This window comes from Pleurodeles waltl, chromosome 10, assembly GCF_031143425.1.
Source record: "Pleurodeles waltl isolate 20211129_DDA chromosome 10, aPleWal1.hap1.20221129, whole genome shotgun sequence".
Lineage (NCBI taxonomy): Eukaryota > Metazoa > Chordata > Amphibia > Caudata > Salamandridae > Pleurodeles > Pleurodeles waltl.
Window position 1 is genome coordinate 1,049,187,573 of NC_090449.1, and position 11,451 is coordinate 1,049,199,023.

Sequence of the window (11,451 nt, forward strand, 5' to 3'; positions counted from 1 at the left end):
CAGAGTGTTCAGAGTAATTTGATTGGCTGTCCAACTCTCAGTTTCCTATTCAATATTGTAATTTCAGGATATGCCTCCATGCGAGTCATCGCTGAGGACGTATAAAGTGACAAACCCCCCAACACAGACCCTTCTCACAATTTTTATTCAGCAGGTACAACACATTTCTTGGCGTGGATCAATGCGCTGTACGTCCACTGGTGCAATCACTTGGCAGCGGCATATCTAGAGATGCAAATTTCATAATGCTCATTTCTGCCTGGTGCCCTTACACCAGGAGCCTCCTTATCTTTCGGGTTCAGATTACAGGCAGTTAAATCTTTTCCTCCAAGAGGCTAAGAGTGATCCAACAGTACAACATCTGTTGGCCTTGTTGGAGTTACATATTTCCCAACCCACACACTGGTTCAACCTTGGGTTTAACTCACACTGATCAATCATTCTTGCACCAGAGGTGGCGATTGGTGGTAAACACTTCCTACAACTTTCAAACCCTGCTGGAGCCTGGTGCACGCACACGCCTGCTCGCATGCTGGCATGAGATATCCGTTCCTATGTCCATTTGTTACATGTCAACAAAGGGGATATCTCACATCCATAGAGATGGATCATGTATTCCAACCTTCCTGGTTCTCCGAGTGATCACCGTAAGCGTGGTTGAACATGAGATCTGGAGAAGGCTTCCCCAGGCCACGCGATGTGCCAGATTCCGACATTTTGTATAGAATGTGAAATATTTCATAGAGTCTTATCCTATAATGTGTTTTTTTCCAATAATGTTATTTATAATCATGTATTGTAGTTCAAATTTGATGCAGGCATCGATGATGAATTTTATTTATTTTTGATATATGAAGGACTGTGATTCTATCACACTTTTAATGGACTCACAGGATGCAATATTTGTAGAGTCAGCTACACAGAATGTGTTGCTTCTCTTGTGCATTTACACCACTGATTGGAGTGGTTACCAAGGAGATCCATTTGGGAGCGTGACCTTAATTTATTTATATATATATGTTATCTTAAAGTTCGTGAATATTTATTAAAATGTTTGCCTCTTGAAGTAAATTTTACTAATGGAAAGGAATATAAGAAATGTATTTGAGTGTGCAATCACATATATAGTGCAAACAAAGCCCCCCGCAGCCCGGGGGGGGGGGGAGGGGGTTGAGCTTCAGGGGCCTCCTCAGCACAGCATCTGGCCTGAGTGAGTCCGGAGGGGGCCCCTCCATGTTCTTTGCAGGGGGGACCTCTCCAGTTTTGCTAGGCCACTGCTGCTGTGATGTTTCTGTGGCTCACATTCTTATGACATACATTTCACTCACATAGGGACACTTCACATAAGGGGATAGGACTTTTTTAATCAGAAAAGGCTGCGGTTTGTACCCCATCTCTCAACACGATTGGTTGGGGAGAGCAGAGGGCATCTGGTGGGTATGGGTGCATAGAGTCCCTGCCCCTCCATTAGTGGAGGGCCCCCCCTTAAGGAGCACCGAACAAAGCACTGTGAATTATAAACGTGAAGAGCACAGAGATGATAAAAGAAACTCGAAGATGTAATGTGTGCCTGCCAACGGGACAATGGCACTGTAATGGGACAAATAATTTATTGTCTAACAATTTACACTATTTATTGTTTTCATGGAAATGTTTTTCTAGTAAATCACTTTCAAGGATACTGTTTTGAAATATTTAATATAGGTGCACTTGCTGTTTTATGCAGGGTAGTACCATGTTGATCGTTTTTGTTTGTTTATATATTTTTGTATTGTCCGGATCTGTTGCAATCACTGTTCATCCATATCTTGTATACCTTGTTTTGTCAATAAAGCTGTAAAAACAGAAATATCTGAGTTTCTCTGTGTGGTACATCAATGCTGTGCTGCATCCACTTTTAAGTAGAAAACATGCTTTTCAGGATCGAAGGCGGTATTGGAGTCCAAGCTGATAGACCCAACCCTCCCTAAAGGCTAGGGGGCATCTTTATGAGGGGTTTGCGCATGTTCGCACCGCGCAACGTGGTACGTGCGTGGCACAAATCTCTAAGTCATATTTTTGAAGCATGCAGAGCCACTTTGCGTGGCTTTAAATGGTTTAAAAAATATGGAATTAAGCAATGCAGCGCAAACTGCAATGTTGCCTTACTCTGCGCTAGGGAGGCGTTCCATGAGCATCACGTGGGTGTTTCTATGCAACTCCCAGGGTTTTTGACACGTTCCCAGATTTACCAACCCAGGTGGACCTGGGAACGCGTCAAAATGCTTCCCCTCCCCAGGTGAGGTATAACGAGGAGAAATACCTTTATTTCGTCTCTTTTTTTCCTCTTTCTTTGTGTGCTGCATTCTGCAGATAGAGGAAAAGCCTCAGGGGATTGTTTTTGTGCAGGAAGGTGTCCCTTTCTCCACAGAAGCAATCCTGAATCAGCTCGGGCACCCTTGCACCATGGTGAGAAGGTGCCTGCGTTGGCAGTAGGCTGTCAAAAGGGTGCCAGTGCAGGGGAAAGGACAGGAATGCGCCAAATTGGATAAACACAGCGCAGTCCTGCCCTTTCCCTGTGACGCTGTGCAACGCTAGCAAGGTGGCTTGCTTTGCTGCCCTGCACCACAAAACTCATAAATCTGTACCTAGGATTCCTGGCACTTCCATACAGCACAGGCAGTGCTTAATTTGTAAATTAAAAGGTGCCGATGCCCAAAGTCTTCCTCTTAAACACGCGGCTGCTGCATTTATATGCGCGAGCACGGAATACTGAGAGAGCGTATACCTGAAGCCATCTTGGGCCTCTTCAATCCATTAAGAGCCACTCCCTGTCCCTTTCGCTCACTCTTGCAGCTTTCTGCTTTCTCCCTTTGTGACGCTTTTTCGTTTTTCTCTTCCTCTGTCTGTCCCATTTGTGTCTTTTGCTCGCAGTAAATGTTTGAGGCAGAAAAATAAGCCCCCGCCCTAAAAAATAAGTCCCAGTGCTCAGCACCGGAAATAATAAACAAAAATTAAGCACTGAGCACATGTACTCGAAATCAGGCCCCGGGGAAACACTGGTCAGCATAAGAGCATCCTTGTTACCAGGGAGGTGACTAAAACATCACCTCTGAGGCTCTCATATTCTGGGCACTGAGACAGAGTTACAATACAGGCAGTAAGGACCACACAGGCTCCTTTTAAAGCTTTGGATTATCCAAGTTTATCAAACCCACTTTACACTTTTTGTGATCCAATAAGATGGAACCTGGTATTGAGTTCCATTGCCCCCCAATCACTCTGCACATTCCTACTACAACATCTCGGAGTTCTGGTCTCCAAGAAAGAATGGCACATCCCTTGAACTGTAGGAGAGGATCCTGAGAGCCCATCTGTGATTCTTGAGCCAAAGACCTTATCTGATCACGTGTGTTCATCCGCTGAGAAAGAAGTGCGCTCCAGAGCCAGCCAGGCCTGGGAGGGAATATTCCTCCAATTCCTTTTTCTTGTCATTGTCTCCTTTTCTAGCCATCCTTGAGTGTTTACACTATGTCTTCAGATTCCCGGATTCAAAGCCAATAGTACCTTTTTTCCCAGCAAGAATACTTTCCTGTGGAGCTCGTAGAGCTGTTCGAGCAGCCAGCTAAGCAGACATGTAATCAATCTTCTAGTAAAATTATGTGATGGTTAAATACTTTTTTACATTTAACTTTTTCATGTTAAGTATATGGTCACCAAGTTTAGGCAGAAACATAGTTTTCCAATTTTTAAAAACAAAATATAACCATTGCACCACCTTACCCTGTCCAGGTGTGATAGCTTTGTCAATGCTTGGGTTTAATAGGGTGTGCGTCTCCGCACCTTTTGTTGAGCCATTGTTTTTATGCCTTTTTTCCCAGTGGGTGTTTTCCACATCGAGTCCTTATTTTCAGACGGAGCCCACTCTCGCCCCAGGACCATCTTTTTCTATCTCTCATCTTTCCATTTATTCCCCATTCCTCGGATTGTACTTCCCTGATTATGTCTATGGTTTTCCCCAACAAACTCTCTGCATTTGCTGCCGCTTTTGCCTCCTTGGCTCCTTTCTTTTATTTTCTATTTCTACTCCATGTCTTCCAAATTTCACCCTCTTCCTCCTTCCCTTGAGGTCCTCTTCCCTTCCACTCCATCTTCAATAGAAATAGAAAAACTACTTCATGGCTGTCTACGTAAGGGTAACTTTGGGGTAGACTCAGGAAGCAACAATTAGTGCCCTGAAAGATGAGACTTAAAAGCAGAAACACAATAAGGCACATCTTCATGGTAAAGGGAAGACCAGACAAAAAGAGCAACAGAAGAAGCAGCCATATCGGATTGGTCTAAATTCAATATGGAGAATGGGCTAACCCACTGATATTATGGAGAGCAGGCAATGTCTTTAGAGATGGAGAACCGCTTCATAACGGTCACTACCATCTCATGGCTCTATGCACAGCCCTCCACCAATCGCCTCATTGAACAATGTGAAGTCTCTGAGCAGCCTAGCGCCAACACAGGCACCCATGCACCATGGGGCAAGGGTGCCTGCGTTTTAAGGAGAATTGTGTTTGTGCAGGAGAGGACACCTTCCTGCACAAAAACAATCCCCAAGGCATGTTTCCCCTTTCTATGTGTACTGGAGAATGCAGCACACATAGAAAGAGGAAAAAACAAGAAGAAATAAAAAATATTTCTCCTTGTAGCGCCTCACTGGGGTGGCGCATCTTTTTGACACATTCCAAGTTTTAGTAGTTCTGGTAAATCTGGGAATGCATCAAAAACAATGGGAGTTGCGTGGGAACACCCACATAACGCCCATGGAACGCCTCCCTTACGGAGAGTAAGGCCACGCAGCGATTTCCACTCCATTGCCTTACTCGATATCTATGAAACCACTCAGGTACACGCAAGGTAGCCTTGCGTGGCTTCATAAATCTCTTTTTGGGCTAGCGTCGTTCTCGCACCATGGTGCGTGGTGGAAGAGCGACACAACCCTGCTCGTAAATCTGCCTTTTAGTTCTGGTGCATCAAAGTCCTGAAAGGAGTTCATGCCTAAGGAATGAGTTAGAATAGAAACAGGATTACCCAGAGCACCTCCACCATCAAGAGTACAGACCTCACTACCATCCCTTTCCCAAAAGTAGAAGAGGGAAGAAGAAAGTAGTACATCAGTATCAGACCCCCCAACTCTGAACTTAAGTATAGCTTTGGGTAACCACAGTCCTCTTATTGAGCTGGTGGTTGTAGTTGGGGCCAAATGGGACTGATTTTTGGGGACTGGGCCCTATTTATATCACCAGATGTTGACACAGAGCAGGAGAGAGAAAAACAAAAATGAAAGAAAGAGGGAGGGCAAGAATAACAGTGGCGACTGACGCATAACTCATGGACAGGGGCGGGGGGATAGAGATAAAATAAAAATAAAAAAAACTCACCTATCTTGCCTCCATCCCTGCCACCTCGCTCGTTGCTCCTCTTGTGGTGCCACAGCATTCACTGCTGGGACACCAGCACAGGCTCACCAGCAAAACTGGTGCTGCTTTCAAGCTAAACTTAGCATGAAAGCAGCACCAGGATTGGTCTGAGCGGCTTGGACTGCCGCTCAGACACAGCCCTGGGGGTCTGTGCAGTTTCTCCAACCCGGCTGTTAAACACAGCCAGGCTGGAGAAACCTAAGTGCGCATGTGTGTTTTGCCGGCCCAACACACATGTGCACTTAGGTGCACTCTCCTCTCCTCCCCCTCCCACCGCCTTTGGCCTAGCCCCGCCCCTCCCTGCACTGCTGGCTGTGCCAGAAGCAGAAAAATATCGATAGTAAACTATTGTTTTATATTTCTGCTTCTGGCTCAGCCAGTGGAGCAACACTCCTTCGCCATAGCGAAGAAGCCACCCTGGAAGAATAATAGAAACACTGTGACAAACAAGGCAGATATGAAAAAGTACCTGCAAAAGTGAGACCAAGAGACAGGGAGTGTGAGGAGTGGACAAAAAAGGCATGAGGTAGACTCAAGACTATAGATCCTTCACAGAGGGCAAACCTGGCATTCCGCAGTGGCCTCCTCATAAAAACCTTGGGTCCTGCATTTATTTGTTATATGCATTTTACACCACAGCACGTGAGGTTCTATAGACAAACTACTCCAGCCTTTCAGACTATTGACAAACTGTGCTTGTCCACTTTTGACAATGAGGCATAGAGATATTCTAACATTTCGGGTGACAATCTTTAGTACAGCAAAGAACAACAAGCATTGGGAAAGCCAATAGGTATTGTCTATATGACCTCTGGCTTTGCAATAGCTTTTAGCCACACTGCACAGCATCTGCGATACTGTGCAGCAAGACTAAGGTTAAACAAAAAACAAAAAAGGGAACAAAAGTATTTTATGCAGCAGCTGCTGCTTCATTTTGTAGGTGCTAACACCACACATTTATGCCTACAAAATTACACAGGGGCTTTTGTTTTCATTTTAGGTACTGATCCAAGGTGGATCAATAATTAAAAAGTAAATGAAATATGCAAAAATAGGTGGAGTGGAAACAACACATGGACTAAAGTGGGGAATGCAGAAGCAATACAGGAGGGGAAGCGGAAGCAACACGGGAGGCGGAGACAGGGAGGCGGAAGCAACACATTAAGGGGAAAGCAACACGGAGGGTGCGAGTTGGGAAAGCAATGGTGAGAAGCACACGGGCAAATGCAAGATGGAGGGACAGAGAGCAACAGGAAATAGAGGGGGAGCGACATACGTGAGTAGGACCGGTCGAAGATACACACACTCTCATGGAGTGCCTAACACAAAAGAAACAAGCAGTTGCAATGGAATAGGTCTCTCATATTTCAAACAAATAAATTGTCATCTTTTGACAACAGCTCCCACGAGCAAAAACAAAAAAAAAACATGAGTGGAAACTGAGAAATGGCAACTTCACAAAATAAAATTAAGTTAGCTTTAAAAAATGCAACTTTGCAATTTTGTTTCTCCTGCTGAGCATGTTTTTGCAAGTCACAATCTTGCTGTTTGTGGGGCACTTAAAGTTAGAACAAAATAGTACCTCGATCACATTGGGAGCAGCAGACGGGCACTTATTAAGTTGAAATCAATTAGTGCTTGATCCCTGCTCCAGACAGAGAAACGGAAATTATGTCAGACATGCCTTGACAAATTACGAGGTGGTAAAGAAGAGTGCCACGCATACCAACAAATGGTGAGTAACAGGTGGGCGCCAAGCCTTTTACTGAACACAACAGCGTCTTGCCTACGAGACGCATGCTCAACCACATGCACTCAAAGGCTCGACCCTAAAAATGTAGCTTGAAAACCAAGCAATGGAAGTAGAGATGGCAATCAAATAGATTGTAAAGAGGCAATACTCCATGGAAGGGACAAACACAAGATTAACAAGCTGGGACAGGAACAAGAAGCAGGCAAGCCCCTCTTTGTTCCTGGTAAGCCACAATATGTCTTTCAAATGACAGTACATGAGCTGTCTAGTACGCTTTGATGCTAATCCTGCAAAGCGCCAGACTTTTAAATACGGCGCATGCATCGTGGTGTTAGGGGGGGGCTAAGGGGCGCAAGAAAAGTGGCTCTGCACTGTGTGCAGCGCCACTTTTCTTAAATATTCCCCTGAGTTTTAACTACCCCTAACAATCTGCTCTCCTGTTTCTTTCGACTGCTCCTTAAGCCCCCCTTGTGCCCTGCTTCTCATATAATGGCCCTGATTTAAGAGGGCCTAGCGCCTCCTTGTGCCACATTAATGCCATTTTTTGGCGCTAATGTGGCCCAAGGAGGCCAAAATCACTGCGCCACTTTGTAACCCCTTGCACCACATTATGCCTGCGCCAGGCATAATTTATGCATGGGGAGCATTCCCCCATTAGGGGGGCCGTAAAAACGGAACAAAGAAATCTAAAGGATTTCTTTGCGACATTTTTGTGGCATTTTTAATGCTTGCTCATAGCAGGTGTTAAATGGGGGCACACCATTGGTTACAATGGGCCCTACGTACTGTTCAGGGATAGCGCCAACATTTTGGTGCTAACCCTGAACAGTACATAAATAGCGTGAAAAATGTTGAAGATATTGCCCCCTACCCTGCGCCATGGTACGCCGTATATTAAATATGGCGCATACATGGTGGCGGTAGAGGGGTGCTAAGGGGCAGAAGAAAAGTGGCACCACACTGGGTGCATCGCCACTTTTCTTAAATCTGCCCCAATGTATTTTAACCCGAGTGATCAGGCTACGTCACAATTTGGACAATCAACTCCAGGAATCTCAGATGAGAGTCAGGACCCTTCTCTCCGAGCACGCAGAGCACTGTGCATGGTCCACCTTCTCTGCAGACCAACCCCTCCAGGGTCATGTTGCATTCCACTCCTACTGGATAGTCACTTCTTTTCCAGGAATGGCAGCTCTTTCCCTCTATCACTAATCAGGCTTGCTTCTAGGCACTTCAGGACAAGCAATCAGCTCTTACAGCAAGTGGTAGACACAGGTGACGTGCCCTCGCCTCCGGGAAGCTGGCTGCCAGGCACACTCCATCCCTGGTTGTGCAGCGGTCTCCAGAGTGCTCTTTTAAACACTCCCTTCCTTGGCCATAGAGAATTTGGAACTGAAACCCAAAGTGGATCAGTTGATCCCACTTTCACATAGCAACAGCAGACAGGAGATGCAGATCCACTGGCAGCATTTTAAGGACCAGTTTGGGTCAGTTCTCCTTTCAAGTGTCCTCTTCTCACTGGTTTGCAGACACTGCTTGTGTGCAGAGTTGTCTCCATGCGGGAGCACGCTCAATGGAGGCACAAGGCAGAGGGAGCCTCCTCCACCTGGCTGTCATTAGTTTAGCTGAAGAGTGATCAGGGAGAGAAAGAAGGCTGGCCTCTCCTAAAGGGTCCCTTTCACTTTGAACAACAGAGACTGCCGTTCATTCATCCCCACTATTTACCAATTGGCAGTGCTAGTGGGAGGCTACACGGCAGATCCTAGAAGCAAAGGTCCTGATAACATTTCTAAAGGAGCCTAATCTCCTCTCTGCCCATTTAGGGGCATATTTAAGAAAAGTGGCACTGCACACAGCGCAGCACCACTGTTCTTGCGCCCCTTAGTGACCCCCTAATAAAACCATGTGTGCGCCGTATTTAAAATATGGCTCACCGTGGCGGTAATTAAGGGACTAGCATCAGAATTGTTGATGCTGGTCAGTGTTTTGCAGGATTAGCAATGTTAATCCTGCAAAGCACCTAGAGGCCCATTGAAACCAATGGGAGCCTCCTTCTAACGCCTCTGAGCAGGCGTTAAACGTGCCCAAAAAACAATGCTGCAAAGAAATCCTTTAGATTTCCTTGCAACATTTTTTGGGCCCCCCCTAATGGGGAATGCCCCCTTTGCATACATTATTTCTGACACAGGCATAATGTAGAGCAAAGGGTTACAAAGTGGCGCCATGCATTGCACAACTTTTTTGGCCTTCTAACGCCACATTAGCGTAAAGAAAATTGCTAATGTGGATTTGGAATGGCGCTAGGGGCTCTTAAATATGCCCCTTGGTGTTTAGGCCTCCCTCCAGCTTCATACGTGTCAGCAATGCTCTTCCACTGCCTGGGAGAACAACCTCACCTCCAGCTTGTGCTTAGCTCGAGGAGTGGGGGACCTAAAATGGACCATGCAAGTGTCCATTACTCCGGCACACTCATACATCAATGACTGCTCCAAGCAGGCCACACCCACAGCCATGCACAACATGCAGCGGAGATGCTAGCGCTAGACTCTGGGTTAGTGCAAAGAAACAGAACTTTAACGTGAGTGAGCCAGCAGACGCCACGCCATTGGCAGAGTCCAAGAGCTCTGGTCATAACCAAAGAATTACACAAAGAGTATATATGGTGCCCACTGCAGGCCAGAGCCGGGCCCAGGACCTCAGTCATGTCAAGGGACAGACCGAGGACTTTGTTCCATGGTGGACTGGCATGATGCTGGGGCTAAAACACAAAAACCAGGACACCAGATACTCACAGTTGGGCACTCACGGATGACAACATTATGCAGTGCACGAAACCTCCGGCATTGGATCCTAAAGCAAACCATGCTGCAGGGACAGGGTACCCCAATGCGCTTGTTAACATCACCACCATAGTGTCAAACCATTCCATGCGCATCTCTGAGCACTGAACAGTGGGAGACTACTTGGGGTTCGGCACATTGTCCACCCTGCTGCGCTGCCTACTCACAACGAAGAAAGGGTCTGCTCGGGAACTCTGCCAAGGCCTTATGCCACCATTGCTACCACCTGCCATAGTTTGCCATCTGCACACCTGGCCCCCTAAGTTCAACAGCATGGACTGATACCCGGGCCATTCTCCAGCATGTAGCAGTGCTTTACTACTGGGGAGCTCCACTGTGTGATTATCATCTTTTGGGACCAGCTCAGCTACAAAGAGTTTCAGAGCCCCAGGCAGATGGACATTTCATCGTTTGGGCACCCACCTTACCCTGGCAACTTGGAATTTGTTTCAGCCATTTCTCTAAATCTGGAGCCAAATGTTAACATTTGTGGTAGCTGCATAAGGCATCTGCCTACAGTCGCCTTCCTGTAGCACAAGTCCTTTCCGGGATGACTTTTGCTGTTTGTTTAAGTGAGTCTTAAAGGTGTGTTACAATCTTATACAATGAAAAGGTTCTAAAAGATGTCTAGGTTCTGATTATAGTGTAGAGGTTGGTATTGTAATTTAACTAACCCCTGTGACTCAGGAGGTCCAACCATGCAGCATGAGTACAGCCACCTCCTGTTACAGATGTGGCATAGACTATAGAGGCCGGGAGAAACTCGTGCGTGTGCACAATCCCATAATAGTGATATCACGAGGGAGAGACAGACCAAAATAGGTGCAAAACCCAAAGACAAGCATCAGATCTTCCACTGAAGTAAAATCAATGTTACAGCCATGATACGAAACAATAAAACTAACTACATGATAACTTCGCACACAAAGCCTAAGACAACATGGGTCACAGTCATGTATCTAAAACACATTCATGAAAGCACCCTTTTCAGATGTTTAGTAAGATGCTGTGCAGACTTGTAGGAACTCTCCAGCATCATCCTTGCAGATGCTTCGTGCCTCTTCCAGCAGCGTAGCAAGGATGCTATAGACCTCGGCGCAAGCAGGAAATATGGTCCCTTTGATTGGGGGAGATAGGGTAGCAAATACAGCAACTATCAGGTCCAATGAGTCTCTCAGGGCAATAGGACTTGGTGCCACTGCACCTGCTGCACCCAGTGTACCTACTCCCCGTCCTCTCCAAGATCTCATACTTCTTAAACACTGCCGGAAGACAGAAAGGTGATCAATGTAAGTTTGGTGAAAGTTAGTGTGGTGGAAGGGGGTGGTGAAGTTTAAAGATGTCCGCTGTTGTGACGGTCAGTTTCCCCCAAATGACTCTCTCAATCCTGATGGAAGCCCTTTGG